Raw genomic sequence first — 16,550 nt, 5'->3', positions numbered from 1 at the left:
ATAAGTTAAGAATCAAAGAGCACAAGGGCTGATTATAAAGATATGTCGAAGAAGGGCAAACCTATAAATGGACCCTCAAGAAACTTGTTAGGACACAACTAACGATAAGTACCCCAAGACAAGGTAAGAACAACAAACTTTTGAGGACTAAAGTTCTTATGAGGGAGAGAATTTGTAAGACCGCAGGTATAGTTAAGACACTCGAGTATGTCGAAACAAGGATGTTGACAAAAAAGTCCAAAGGCCAAATGTCGGAACAAGTACATGACTTTAAGGCCTAAGTTAAGAACTAAAGGGCACAAAGTTGATTATAAAGACATGTCGGAGATGGGAAAACCTATAAATGGACCCTTAAGAAACTTGGAAGGACAAAACTAAGGATAAGTACTCCAAGACAAGATAAGAACAATGAACTTTCAAGGACGAAAGTTCTTAAGAGGGTGAGAATTTGTAAGACCCCAAGTATGGTTGAGACAATAGAGTTCGTCGAAACAAGGATGTTAACAAGCCGTGGGACAAATGTCGGAATAAGTACATGGCCTTAAGTCATAAGTTAAGAATCAAAGAGCACAAGGGCTGATTATAAAGATATGTCGAAGAAGGGCAAACCTATAAATGGACCCTCAAGAAACTTGGAAGGACACAACTAAGGATAAGTACCCCAAGACAAGGTAAGAACAACAAACTTTTGAGTACTAAAGTTCTTATGAGGGTGAGAATTTGTAAGACCGCAGGTATAGTTAAGACACTCGAGTATGTCGAAACAAGGATGTTGACAAAAAAGTCAAGGGCCAAATGTCCGAACAAGTACATGACTTTAAGTCCTAAGTTAAGAACTAAAGGGCACAATGTTGATTATAAAGACATGTCGGAGATGGGAAAACCTATAAATGGACCCTTAAGAAACTTGGAAGGANAAAACTAACGATAAGTACTCCAAGACAAGATAAGAACAATGAACTTTCAAGGACGAAAGTTCTTAAGAGGGTGAGAATTTGTAAGACCCCAAGTAAGGTTGAGACACTCGAATACGTCGAAACGAGGACGTTAACAAGCCGTGGGACAAATGTCGGAATAAGTACATGGCCTTAAGTCATAAGTTAAGAATTAAAGGTTAACAAGCCGTGGGACAAATGTCGGAATAAGTACATGGCCTTAAGTCATAAGTTAAGAATTAAAGAGCACAAGGGCTGATTATAAAGATATGTCGAAGAAGGGAAAACCTATAAATGGACCCTCAAGAAACTTGGAAGGACACAACTAAGGATAAGTACCCCAAGACAAGGTAAGAACAACAAACTTTTGAGGACTAAAGTTCTTATGAGGGAGAGAATTTGTAAGACCGCAGGTATAGTTAAGACACTCGAGTATGTCGAAACAAGGATGTTGACAAAAAAGTCAAGGGCCAAATGTCCGAACAAGTACATGACTTTAAGTCCTAAGTTAAGAACTAAAGGGCACAATGTTGATTATAAAGACATGTCGGAGATGGGAAAACCGATAAATGGACCCTTAAGAAACTTGGAAGGACAAAACTAACGATAAGTACTCCAAGACAAGATAAGAACAATGAACTTTCAAGGACGAAAGTTCTTAAGAGGGTGAGAATTTGTAAGACACCAAGTATGGTTGAGACACTCGAATACGTCGAAACGAGGACGTTAACAAGTCAAGGGATAAAGTCAGAAGAAGTACATGGCCTTAAGTCATAAGGTAAGAACCAAAGAGCACAAGGGTTGATTAAAGACATGTCGAAGAAGAGCAAACCTTTAAATGGACCCTCAAGTACCTTGTTAGGACACAACTAAGGATAAGTACCCCTAGACAAGGTAAGAACAACGAACTTTCGAGGACTAAAGTTCTTATGAGTGTGAGAATTTGTTAGACCGCACGTATGGTTAAATCACTCGAGTATGTCGGAACAAGGATGTTGACAAGACAGTCAAGGGCCAGATTTCGGAACAAGTACATGACTTTAAGGCATAAGTTAAGAACTAAAGGGCACGATGCTGTTTATAAAGACATGTCGGAGATGGGAAAACCTATAAATGCACCCTTAAGGAACTTGGAAGGAAAAAACTAAGGATAAGTACTCCAAGACAAGATAAGAACAATGAACTTTCAAGGACGAGAGTTCTTAAGAGGGTGAGAATTTGTGAGACCCCAAGTAAGGTTGAGACAATAGAGTTCGTCGAAACAAGGATGTTAACAAGTCATGGGACAAATGTCGGAATAAGTGCATGGCCTTAAGTCATAAGTTGAGAACCAAAGAGCACCAGGGCTGATTATAAAGATATGTCGAAGAAGGGCAAACCTATAAATGGACACTCAAGAAACTTGGAAGGACACAACTAAGGATAAGTACCCCAAGACAAGGTAAGAACAACAAACTTTTGAGGACTTAAGTTCTTATGAGGGTGAGAATTTGTAAGACCGCAGGTATGGTTAAGACACTCGAGTATGTCGAAACAAGGATGTTGACAAAAAAGTCAAGGGCCAAATGTCGGAACAAGTACATGACTTTAAGTCCTAAGTTAAGAACTAAAGGGCACAATGTTGATTATAAAGACATGTCGGAGATGGGAAAACCTATAAATGGACCCTTAAGAAACTTGGAAGGACAACACTAAGGATAAGTACTCCAAGACAAGATAAGAACAATGAACTTTCAAGGAAGAAAGTTCTTAAGAGGGTAAGAATTTGTAACACCCCAAGTAAGGTTGAGACACTTGAATTCTTCGAAACAAGGATTTTAACAAATCATGGGACAAATGACGGAATAAGTACATGACCTTAAGTCATAAGTTAAGAACTAAAGAGCACAAGGGCTGATTATAAAGACATGTCGAAGAAGGGCAAACCTTTAAATGGACCCTTAAGAACCTTGTTAGGACACAACTAAGGATAAGTACCTCAAGACAAGGTAGGAACAACAAACTTTTGAGGACTAAAGTTCTTATGAGGGTGAGAATTTGTAAGACCGCAAGTATGGTTAAGACACTCGTGTATGTTGAAACAAGGATGTTGACAACACAGTCAAGGGCCAAATGTCGGAACAAGTACATGACTTTATGGCATACATTAAGAACTAAAGGGCACAATGCTGATTATAAAGACATGTCGGAGATGGGAAAACCTATAAATGGACCCTTAAGAAACTTGGTAGGACAACACTAAGGATAAGTACTCCAAGACAAGATAAGAACAATGAACTTTCAAGGAAGAAAGTTCTTAAGAGGGTAAGAATTTGTAACACCCCAAGTTAGGTTGAGACACTTGAGTTCTTCGAAACAAGGATTTTAACAAATCATGGGACAAATGTCGGAATAAGTACATGGCCTTAAGTCATAAGTTAAGAACTAAAAAGCACAAGGGCCGATTATAAAGACATGTCGAAGAAGGGCAAACCTATAAATGGACCCTCAAGAAACTTGTTTGGACACAACTAAGGATAAGTACCCCAAGACAAGGTAAAAACAACAAACTTTTGAGGACTAAAGTTCTTATGAGGGTGAGAATTGTTAAGACCGCAGGTATGGTTAAACAACAAACTTTTGAGGACTAAAGTTCTTATGAGGGTGAGAATTGTTAAGACCGCAGGTATGGTTAAGACACTCGAATATGTCGACTAAAGTTCTTATGAGGGTGAGAATTGTTAAGACCGCAGGTATGGTTAAGACACTCGAATATGTCGAAACAAGGATGTTGACAAAACAGTCCAAGGGCCAAATGTCGGAACAAGTACATGACTTTAAATGGACCCTCAAGAATGGACATGTCGAAGAAGGGCAAACCTATAAATGGACCCTCAAGAAACTTGTTAGGACACANCTAAGGATAAGTATCCCAAGACAAGGTTAGAACAACAAACTTTTGAGGACTAAAGTTCTTATGAGGGTGAGAATTGTTAAGACCGCAGGTATGGTTAAGACACTCGAATATGTCGAAACAAGGATGTTGACAAAACAGTCCAAGGGCCAAATGTCGGAACAAGTACATGACTTTAAATGGACCCTCAAGAATGGACATGTCGAAGAAGGGCAAACCTATAAATGGACCCTCAAGAAACTTGTTAGGACACAACTAAGGATAAGTATCCCAAGACAAGGTTAGAACAACAAACTTTTGAGGACTAAAGTTCTTATGAGGGTGAGAATTGTTAAGACCGCAGGTATGGTTAAGACACTCGAATATGTCGAAACAAGGATGTTGACAAAACAGTCCAAGGGCCAAATGTCGGAACAAGTACATGACTTTTAAGGCCTAAGTTAAGAACTAAAGGGCACAATGCTGATTATAAAGACATGTCGGAGATGTGAAAATTTAAGGCCTAAGTTAAGAACTAAAGGGCACAATGCTGATTATAAAGACATGTCGGAGATGTGAAAACCTATAAATGGACCCTTAAACTAAAGGGCACAATGCTGATTATAAAGACATGTCGGAGATGTGAAAACCTATAAATGGACCCTTAAGAAACTTGGNAGCACAAAACTAAGGATAAGTACTCCAAGAGAAGATAAGAGTAATGAACTTTCAAGGACGAAAGTTCTTAAGAAGGTGAGAATTTGTAAGACAACAAGTAAGGGTGAGACACTCGAGTATGTCGAAACAAGGATGTTAACAAGTCGAAGGACAAATGTCAGAATAAGTACATGGCCTTAAGTCATAAGTTAAGAACTAAAGAGCACAAGGGCTGATTATAAAGACATGTCAAAGAAGGGCAAACCTTTAAATGTACCCTCAAGAACCTTGTTAGGATACAACTATGGATAAGTACCCCAAGACAAGGTAAGAACAACCAACTTTTGAGGACTAAAGTTCGTATGGGGGTGAGAATTTGTAAGACCGCAGGTATGGTTAAGACACTCGAATATGTCGAAACAAGGATGTTGACAAAACAGTCCAAAGGCCAAATGTCGGAACAAGTACATGACTTTAAGGCCTAAGTTAAGAACTAAAGGGCACAAAGTTGATTATAAAGACATGTTGGAGATGCGAAAACCTATAAATGGACCCTTAAGAAACTTGGAAGGACAAAACTAAGGATAAGTACTCCAAGACAAGATAAGAACAATGAACTTTCAGGGACGAAAGTTCTTAAGAGGGTGAGAATTTGTAAGACCCCAAGTATGGTTGAGACAATAGAGTTCGTCGAAACAAGGATGTTAACAAGCCGTGGGACAAATGTCGGAATAAGTACATGGCCTTAAGTCATAAGTTAAGAATCAAAGAGCACAAGGGCTGATTATAAAGATATGTCGAAGAAGGGCAAACCTATTCATAAGTTAAGAATCAAAGAGCACAAGGGCTGATTATAAAGATATGTCGAAGAAGGGCAAACCTATAAATGGACCCTCAAGAAACTTGGAAGGACACAACTAAGGATAAGTACCCCAAGACAAGGTGGTAAGAACAACAAACTTTTGAGGACTAAAGTTCTTATGAGGGTGAGAATTTGTAAGACCGCAAGTATGGTTAAGACACTCGAGTATGTCGAAACAAGGATGTTGACAAAACAGTCAAGGGCCAAATGTCGGAACAAGTACATGACTTTAAGTCCTAAGTTAAGAACTAAAGGGCACAATGTTGATTATAAAGACATGTCGGAGATTTGAAAACCTATAAATGGAACTTTAAGAAACTTGGAAGGAAAAATCTAAGGATAAGTACTCCAAGACAAGATAAGAACAATGAACTTTCAATGACTAAAGTTCTTAAGAGGTTGAGAATTTGTAACACCCCAAGTAAGGTTGAGACACTCGAGTTCGTCGAAACAAGGATGTTAACAAGTTATGGGACAAATTTCGGAATAAGTACATGGCCTTAAGTTATAAGTTAAGAACTACAGAGCACAAGGGCTGATTATAAAGACATGTCGAAGAAGGGCAAACCTTTAAATGGACCCTTAAGAACATTGTTAGGACACAACTAAGCATAAGTACCCCAAGACAAGGTAAGAACAACGAACTTTCGAGGACTAAAGTTCTTATGAGGGTGAGAATTTGTAAGACCGCAGGTATGGTTAAGACACTCGAGTATGTCGAAACAAGGATGTTGACAAAACAGTCAAGGGCCAAATGTCGGAAAAAGTGCATGACTTTATGACATACGTTAAGAACTAAAGGGCACAATGCTGATTAAAAAGACATGTCGGAGATGGGAAAACCTATAAATGGTCCCTTAAGAAAGTTGGAAGGACAAAACTAAGGATAAGTACTCCGATACAAGATAAGAACAATGAACTTTCAAGGACGAAAGTTCTTAAGAGGGTGAGAATTTTTAAGACCCCAAGTATGGTTGAGACACTTGAATTTGTCGAAGCAATGATGTTAACAAGTCGAGGGACAAATGTCGGAATAAGTCCATGGCCTTAAGTCATAAGTTAAGAACTAAAGAGCACAAGGGCTGATTATTAAGACATGTCGAAAAAGGTCAAACCTAAAAATGGACCCTTAAGAAACTTGTTAGGACCCAACTTAATATATGTACTCCAAGACAAGGTAAGAACAACGAACTTTTGAGGACTAAAGTTCATATGAGGGTGAGATTTTGTAAGACCCCAAGTATGGTTTGGACACTCGAGTATGTCGAAACAAGGATGTTGACAAAACAGTCAAGGGCTAAATGTTGGAATAAGTACATCACTTTAAGTCATAAGTTAAGAACTAATGGGCACAATGCCTGTTTATAAAGACATGTCGGAGATGTGAAAACCTATAAATGGACCCTTAAGAAATTTGGAAGGATAAAACTAAGGATAAGTACTCCAATAAAAGATTAGAACAATGAACTTTCAAGGACGAAAGTTCTTAAGAGGGTTAGAATTTGTAAGACCCCAAGTAAGGTTGAGACACTTGAGTTCGTCGAAACAAGGATGTTAACAAGTCGAGGGACAAATGTCCGAATAAGTACATGGCCTTAAGTCATAAGTTGAGAACTAAAGAGCACAAAGCAGGTTATAAAGAAATGTTGAAGATGGAAAAACCTATAAATGGACCTTTATGAAACATGAAAGGACATAACTAAGGATAAGTATCCCAAGACAAGGTAAGAACCATGAACTTTTGAGGATGAATGTTCTTGGGAGGGTGAGAATTTTCAAGATCCCAAGTAGGGTTAAGACACTCGAGTATGTCGAAACAAGGATGTTGACAAGATAGTCAAGGGGAAAATGTCGGAACAAGTACCTAGGCTTAAGGTCTAAGTTATGAACTAAAGGGCACAAGGGCTGATTATAAAGACATGTCGGAGAAGGGCAAACCTATAAATGGAATCTTAAGAAACTTGAAAGGACATAACTAAGGATAAGTACCTCTAGACAAGGTAAGAACAATAAACTTTCGAGGACGAAATTCTTAAGAGGGTGAGAATTTGTGAGATCCCAAGTAAGGTTAAGACACTCGAGTATGTCGAAACAAGGATGTTGGCAAGACAGTCAATGACCAATTGTCAGAACAAGTACATGGCTTTAAGGCATAAGTTAAGAAGTAAAGGGCACAAGGGCGGATTATAAAGACATGTCAGAGAAGGAAAAACCTATAAATGGACCCCTAAGAAACTTGAAAGGACATAACTAAGGATAAGTACCCCAAGACAAGGTAAGTACAATGAACTTTCGAGGACGAAAGTGCTTAACAGGGTGAGAATTTGTAAGATCCCAAGTAATGTAAAACCCTCGAGTATGTCGAAACAAGGATGTTGACAAGATAGTCAATGGCCAAATGACATAACAAGTACATGGCTTTAAGACATAAGTTAATAAATAAAGGGCACAAGGGCTGATTATAAAGACATGTCGGAGAAGGGAAAACCTACAAATGGACCCTTAAGAAACTTGGATAGACAAAACTAAGGATAAGTACTTGAAGACAAGATAAGGACAATGAACTTTCAAGGACGAAAGTTCTTAAGAGGGTATGAATTTGTATGACCCAAAGTAAGTTTGCGACACTCTAGTATGTCGAAACAAGGATGTTAACAAGTCAACGGACAATTGTCGGAATAAGTACATGGCCTTAAGGCATAAGTTAATAACTAAATGACACAAGGGCTAATTATAAAGACATGTCGAAGAAGGGCAAACCTATAAATAGACTCTTAAGAAACTTTGAAAGATATAACTATCGATAAGTACTCCAAGACAAGGTAAGAACAATAAACTATCGAGGACGAAAGTTCTGAAGAGGTTCAGAATTTGTGAGACATAAGTAAGGTTTAGTCACTCGAGTATGTCGAAACAAGGATGTTCATAAGTCAAGGGACAAATGTTGGAATAAGTACATGGCCTTAAGACATACGTTAGGAACTAAAGAGCACAAGGGCTGATTATAAAGACATGTTGGAGAAGGGAAAACCTATAAATTTCTGCTTAAGAAACTTGAAAGGACATAACTAAGGATAAGTACCCCAAGACAAGGTAAGAACAATGAACTTACGAGGACGAAAGTACGTAAGAGGGTGAGAATCTGTAAGATCCCAAGTAAGGTTAAGACACTTGAGTAGGTCGAAACATGGATGTTGACAAGACAGTCAAGGGCCAAATGTCCGAACAAGTACAAGCCTTTAAGGCATAAGTTACGAACTAAAGGGCACAATGGCTTATTATAAAGACATGTCGTTGAATGATAAATCTATAAATGGACCTTAAGAAACTTTGGAAGGACAAGTACCCCCAAGACAAGGTAAGAACAATGAACTTTTAGGACGAAACTTCTTAAGAGGGTGAGAATTTGTAAGACACCAAGTAAGGTAAAGACACTCGAATATGTCGGAACAAGGATGTTGACAAGACAATCAAGGGGCAAATGTCGAAACAAGTACATGGCCTGAAGGCATAAGTTAAAAACTGAAGGGCCTATTGGCTGATTCTAAAGACGTGTTGGAGAAGGGAAAACCTATAAATGGACCCTTTAGATACTTGGAAGGACAAAACTAAGGATAAGTACCCCAAGACAGGGTAAGAACAATGTACTTTTGAGGACGAAAGTTCTTATGAGGGTGAAAATTTGTAAGACCCCAAGTAAGGTTGAGACATTCAAGTATGTCGAGACAAGGATGTTAACAAGTCAAGGGACAAATGTCGGAACAATTACATGGCCTTGAGGCATAAGTTAAGAACGAAAGGAGACAAGGGCTAATTATAAAGACATGTCGGAGAAGGCAAACCTAAAAATGGACACTTAAGAAACTTGGAAGGACAAAACTAAGGATAAGTACCCCAAGTCAAGGTAAGAACAATGAACTATGGAGGACGAAAGTTCTTATGTGGTTGAGAATTTTTAAGATTTCAAGTCAGGTTTAGACACTCGAGTATGTCGAAACAAGGATGTTGACAAGTCAAGGGGGAAATGTTGGAACAAGTATATGGCCTTAAGGCATAAGTTAAGAACTAAAGAGCACAAGGGCTGATTATAAAGACATGTCGAAGAAGGGAAAATCTATAAATGAACCCTTAAGAAACTTGAAAGGACATGACTAAGGATTAGTACCCCAAGACAAGGTAAGAACAAAGAACTTTCGAGGACGATAGTTCTTAAGAGGGTGAGAATTTGTAAGATCCCAAGTAAGGTTAAGACACTCGAGTATGTCGAAATAAGAATATTGACAAAATAGTCATGGGCCAAATGTCGGAACAAGTACAGGGCTTTAAGGCATAAGTTAAGAACTAAAGGGCACAATGACTAATTATAAAGACATGTTGGAGATGGACAATCCTATAAATTATCCTTGAGAAACTTGGAAGGACATAACTACGGATAAGTACCTCCAAAACAAGGTGTAAGAACAGTGAACTTTCGTCCGAAAGTTCTTAAGAGGGTGAGAATTTATAAGACCTCAAGTAAGGTTAATACACTCGAATATGTTGGAACGAGGATGTTGACAAGACAGACAAGGGGCAAATGTCGAAAACAAGTAAATGGCTTGAAGGCATAAGTTAAAAACTAAAGGGCACAATGGCTGATTTTAAAGACATGTTGGAGAAGGGGAAAACTTGTAAATGGACCCTTTAAAAACTTGGAATGACATAACTAAGGATAAGTACCCGAAAATAGGTAGGAACAATGAACTTTCGAGGACGACAGTTCTTAAGAGGGTGAGAATTTGTATGACCCCAAGTAATGTTAAGATGCTCGACTATGTCGGAACAAGGATGTTGACAAGACAGTCAATGGGCAAATGTCGAAACAAGTTCATAGCCTTGAGGCATAAGTTAAGAACTAAAGGGCACAAGGGCTGATTATAAAGACACGTGGAGAAGGGCAAACCTATAAATGGACCCTTGTCTTGGGGTACTAAGGATAAGTACCCTAAGGGGGTACTAAGGATAAGTACCCTAAGACAAAGTAAGAACAATGAACTTTCAAGTACGGAAGTTCTTAGGAGGGTGAAAATTTGTTAGACCCCAAGTAGATTAAGAACTCGAGTATGTCGAAATAAGGATGTTGACAAGATAGTCATGGGGCAAATGTCAAAAAAAGGACTGATTTTAAAGGCATGTCAGTGAAGGGCAAACCTATAAATGGACGCTTAAGAAACTTGGAAGGACATAACTAAGGATAAGTACCCCAAGACAAGGTAAGAACAATGAACTTTCAAGGACGAAAGTTCGTAACATGGTGAGAATTTGTATGATCCCAAGTAAAGTTTAAACACTAGAGTATGTCAAAACAAGGATGTTGACAAGACAGTCAAGGGCCAAATGTCGGAACAAGTACATGCTTTAAGGCATAAGTTAAGCACTTAAGGGCACAAGGGCTGATTATAAAGTCATGTCGGAGAAGGACAAACCTATTAATGGACCCTAAAGAAACTTGGCATGACATAACGAAGGATAAGTACCCCAAGACAAGATAAGAAAAAGAAATTTCGAGGAAGAAACTACTTAAGAGGGTGAGAATTTGTAAGACCCCAAGTAAGGTTAAGACACTCGAATATATCTAAACAAGGATGTTGACAAGACAGTCAAGGGAAAAATGTCGGAACAAGTACTTGGCCTTAAGGCATAGTTAAGAACTAAAGGGAACAAGGGCTGATTATAAAGACATGTCGGAGAAGGGAAAACCTATAAATGGACCATTAACAAACTTGGAAGGACGTAAGGAAGGATAAGTACTTGAAGACAAGATAAGAACAATGAAGTTTCGATGACGAGACTTCTTAAGAGAGTGATAATTTATAAGACCCCAAGTAAGGTTAAGACACTCGAATATGTCGAAACAAGGATATTGACAAGACAGTTGGAACAAGTATATTGCCTTAAGGCATAAGTTAAAAACTAAATGGTACAAGGGCTAAGAAATGTTGGAGAATGGAAAACCTATAAATGGACCGACCCTTAAGAAACTTTGAAGGACATTACTAAGGATAAGTACCCCAAGACAAGGTAAAAACAATGAAATTTTGAGGACGAAAGTTCTTAAGAGGGTTTGAATTTTAAGATCCCAAGTAAGGTTAAGACACTCAAATATGTCGGAACAAGGATGTTGACAAGACAGTCAAAGGTGAAAATGTCGGAACAAGTACATGGCCTTAAGGCATAAGTTAAAAACTTAAGGGCACAATGCTGATTATAAAAACATGTCGGAGAAGGGAAAACCTGTCAATGGAGAAGACAGTCAAAAGGGACAAATGCTAGAACAAGTACATGACCTTAAAACATAAGTTAAGAATTAAAGGCCACAAGTGTAGATAATAAGGACATGCCAACGAAGGACAAAGATATAAAAGGACCCTCAGAAAACTTGGAATGACATAACTAAGGACAAGCACCCTACGACAAGGTAAGAAAAGTGAATTTTTTGGGACAAATATTCTTGAGGGGAGAATTTGCAAGACCTCAAGTAAGGTGAAGACACTCGAGTAAGTTAAAGTTGTAAGAGACTCCAGGAAAGTTAAGGAGACGCAAAAAAGAGATTCTTAATGCCCAAGCAAGGTTTCATAGGGATGAAAAAGGTTCAGAAAAAAAATAGAACTTAAAAGGTAAAAAGGTCATCATTTTCAATTCTATGTAAACTGAGATTTTTAATTCCTTATGGAGATAAAATTTCAAAATGCTCGAGAGGAAAAAATGTTCGAATTTTTCCGAATAAAATATTTAAAAATTTCCAAATTACCAAAATACCCATGAAGTTCCATATATTTATGAAAATGCTCTATCAAGAAAATCTTTCCCAGATTCATTTTCAGTATGGGTTAGTTGGATAAAAGCTTCCATATCTAAAGATCCGACCGTTGGATTAGTCCTAAATTTGGTTATTGTCTAGAAGACTCGGATATCTTTAAATCTAACGGTGGACGACAACAAATAAGAAGATATGGGCAACGTTTAGGGACAACAAGGGTAGTACAAGAATTAAGGAAGGCCTTGTAACACCAAGAAAAGAACTTAAGACCCTAAGAATCCGTCATCTACAAGAAGGAACAAAAGGAACCTCTAAGATACAACCTTGAAGTAACAAGTTTCATTATCTCAAGGCTTGTTAAACATAAAGAATAAGATAAGCTCTAAGATATAAGGAAAAAACGGATGACAAAGGAAGACTTGTCAATCTCAATAAAAGATATTGAGAAGACTTTCAAAAGGGGCAAATGTCAGAACAAGTACATGGCCTTAAGGCATAAGTTAAGAACTAAAGGCCACAAGGACAAATTATTAGGATATGTCGGAGAAGTTCAAACCTGTAAAAGGACCTTCAAGAAACTTGGAAGGACATAACTAAAGACAAGTAACCCAAGGCAAGCTCAGAATAGTGAACTTTCCGGGACAAAATTTCTTAAGAGGGGGAGAATTTGTAAGACCCCTTGTAAAGTTAAGACACTCGAGTAAGTTCAAGGCATAAAAAAAAATGATTAAAAGACCAAAGGAAGGTTAAGGGGTCAAAGAAGAGATTCTCAATGCGTTATAAGCATACTAAGCATAAAGTGCCAACAAAATGTCATTTTTCCAATTTTAAGTAAACTTTCTCGAATTTTTAATTCCTTATTAGAGAAGGAATTTCAAAATGCTCAAGAAGGTAAAAACGACCAAAAATGGGTAAATAGTTTTTGGAAAATGTTTGGATTTTCAGAATAAAAACTCAAAATGTGGAAATACCCCTATGCTTCAATTATTTACAAAAATGCCCCTGACCAGAAATTATTTCCAGATTGGTTTACAGCAGGAGTCAGCTAGAAAAAATCTTTCATATCTCAAGATTCAGCTATTGGATTTGTCCCAAATTTGGATATGATCTAGAAGACTTAGATATGTTTAGATCTAACGGTTGGTGTTGAAAAATGACGTTAGCAACATCCTCATCGGAGTAGATTTTTCCAATGGACCTTCCAGAAGTTTCAAGTTTAAAATCAGCACTATTTTGTATGTTTTTAGTTCGTTGCAAGCCTCATCCACAAATAAGAAAACGTGATCAATGTTTAAGGACAAGAGTAGAGGCTCGAGAGTACAAAGATTAAGGAAGGCCAAGGGTAGTTATAGGGATTAAGTAGGGCACCAAGAAGAACTTAAGACCCTTAGAAGCCACCTTGTACAAAAAGAAACAAAAGGAACCTCTAAGATACAACCTTGAAGGAACAATGTTGATTATGTCAAGATTTGTTGACCATAAGGAGGAACAATGTTGATTATGTCAAGATTTGTTGACCATAAGGAAGACGATAAGCTCTAAGATATAAGGAAACTCAAGTATGATAAAGGAAGACTTTGTAATCTCAACAAACGATGTTGAGAAGACATTAAAAAAGAACAAATGCCGGAGCAAGTATTTATGGAAGGATGGAAGAAAGATAAGTTTGGGTATAAGAATTTTGGGTTGAAGTATGAGATTCGACCTCAATTTCTTTAATAGGAAACCGATCCATTAGTGGTAAATGAAACACTATATGTTCGAATAGACCATAAAAAATTATAGGTTTTTGGATATAAGAAATTTGGCTTGAAGTATGAGATTCGACTTCAAATATTCTAGGGGCAGTCAGCTTGAGTGGAAGTCATGGCTTGGTCACCCTGATGTTCGAGGGCACATAACAAGCTCAAAACCCAAGTCACATTTTGAAGTCATGGCTTTGTCACATTGATGAATGCAAACCAACTTGTTATGCTTGTTATGCTGAGTAATACCATAAAATTATTTGGCATCTTTAGAAATGGAAAGAGCTCCAATAGATTTGAAAACCAAAGGAGATAGAATTTTGCACTATGTTCAGTTGAACTTACAACATTATAATTTAATTCTTTTGGTTTAAAGCGGGTTTTCCTTGTTTCTCTCTGTTACTTAAAAATATTGGGATAAAAATGTAGTCATATGTTATGTTACTAACTTCAGGCACGGCTTTTGTTTTGTTTTTATTTATTATGTTTTGCGTTTTGGTTTGTCTTCATTGGTAAATTGACTCAGTATACCTGCTTATTCTATATATATTTGTGCATGTTCACTCTTGTATGCTCTCGCCATCGAACCATTCACAACTTAATGTATTAGTAGGATCCTCTCTAGCTTTCACTATTATTTTGTGATGCATTCCTTAATAGAATGAGTTCTTACATCAAAATATCATAAATTCTACTCTAATCACAATGAATTGGTTCTTGATCAGCAGTAAAACTTATTTTTCTTGCTACTAAGCCATGACTTCCACTCAAGCTAGCTGACTGCGCCCTAGAATTTAATTGTCCACAAGATTCTTAAATCATGACCGAATCATCGACTCAGTAGCAAGAAAAATAAATTTTACAGCTGATCAAGAGCCGATTCACTATGATTAGAGTAGAATTTATGATGCTTTGATATAAAAACTCATTCTATTAAGGAATGCATCACAAAATAACAGTGAAAGCCAGAAAGGATTCTACTAATACATTAAGTTGTGAATGGTTCAATGGCGAGAGCATACAGAGTGAGCATGCACAAATATATATATAATAAACATGTATACCGAGTTAATTTACCAATGAAGACAGACTAAAACATAAATCATAATAAGGACAAAACAAAAACAATACCTGAAATAGTAACATATTTGCTACATTTTTATCTCAATATTTTTACATAACGTAGAAAAATAAGGAAAACCCGCTTTAAACCAAAAGAATTAAATTATAATGTTGTAGGTTCAACAGAACATGGTGTAAAAATCATCTCTTTTGGTTTTTAAATTTATCGGAGCTCTTATGCCAAATAATTTTCTTGTATTGATCACATGACAAGTGGTTTGCATTCATCTTTCTGTCTATAAGCTGTAACAGAGATGGTTTCCAAGTTACAAAGCTTTAGTGTCACGTCCCACTTCTATGCTCCCAAGTTCATTGGCACTTGTAGACTAAAAAATGCCATTGTTTTTGGTTCCATTCAAACATAGTGAATGTATACTCTCCCAAGTAGCACATCAAAGTCAGGAAAACCTGTGGAACATTGTACATTCCAGTCTTTCTGATTTGATTATAAATAAATAAGTTACCTAAAGGTTCCTTCTAAGTTCCTGTTCTTGGCTAGTTAGTTCACCAAAATTAGGAGCTTCTTAGAAAACCCAGGCATAGCAACATATAAGCATACAAAATGGCAACATATAAGCATAGTCCCCTATTTAGGTGCAACTTCTGGGCTCTTAGTGGGCGCATTTTCCTTGGAGTTGAACCAGGATTAAATCCCCTTTTCTCATTACTACTTTTGTCATCATTTTAGCTTCTTTTTATCAACTATACTATAAAACCCACAAAATCATCACTATTTTCTTTGGTTAGAGTCACAAACGTTACAGAGAGTTTTTGTTGCTCAGTTGAATTTTGTTACATCTATTCCTTTAATATTCAATACTTGGAGTACTCTCCATCTATTACTTGAGAAGCATGCACTTGGGCTTGTACCCATCACCTGTCATGAAGGCTTCTGCGAGATCCCACATCGATTTAAGGGAGGGTAATGAAGCATTCTTTATAAGGGTGGGGAAATCTCTTCCTAGCAAATGTGTTTTAAAAACCTTAGGGGGAAACCCGAAAGGGAAAACCCACAAAGAATAATATCTGCTAGCAGTGGGATTGGGCTGTTATAGCTTCAACCCCCGAATCACATGATTGTGATTCGGGTTTGCATAAACCATGCTTTGAAGTTTCTTGTAGATATCTCTGTGCACTTTTGACTGCTGTAATGTATTGCGATTCTACAAATATTGAGTCAGTTTGCTAATTATGCATGCAATCTCTGGATGTGTATTGTGAAGCCCAATTGCACTTACATAAACTATAGGATTAGGATTAGTCATTTACCTGACCATCATGTGCTGTACAGTTGGATTTGAACAAGCCTTAAGAGTACAGTCCATTCTCATATCTATGAACACCGACATAGGTTCTTGATTATTAAACTCATTTGACAAAGCTTTATGTTTGTGTTAGACCAAGAAATTCCAGTATTTAGATGTAAAGAATACCGCTTTTAGACCTTGTCTGCATCAGATAATTAGATTGGTTTGGGATTTCCATATTTTCTAGGGCTTCTCCAACTTGTTCAGTGTAATCTGGAACTGAATCTCAACATGTGATCAGCCCATTAGCC

This window comes from Cucurbita maxima, unplaced genomic scaffold (genome assembly GCF_002738345.1).
Source record: "Cucurbita maxima cultivar Rimu unplaced genomic scaffold, Cmax_1.0 Cma_Scf00015, whole genome shotgun sequence".
NCBI lineage: Eukaryota > Viridiplantae > Streptophyta > Magnoliopsida > Cucurbitales > Cucurbitaceae > Cucurbita > Cucurbita maxima.
The sequence above is the reverse complement of the archived record's forward strand: the minus strand, read 5'-3'. Positions refer to the sequence as shown.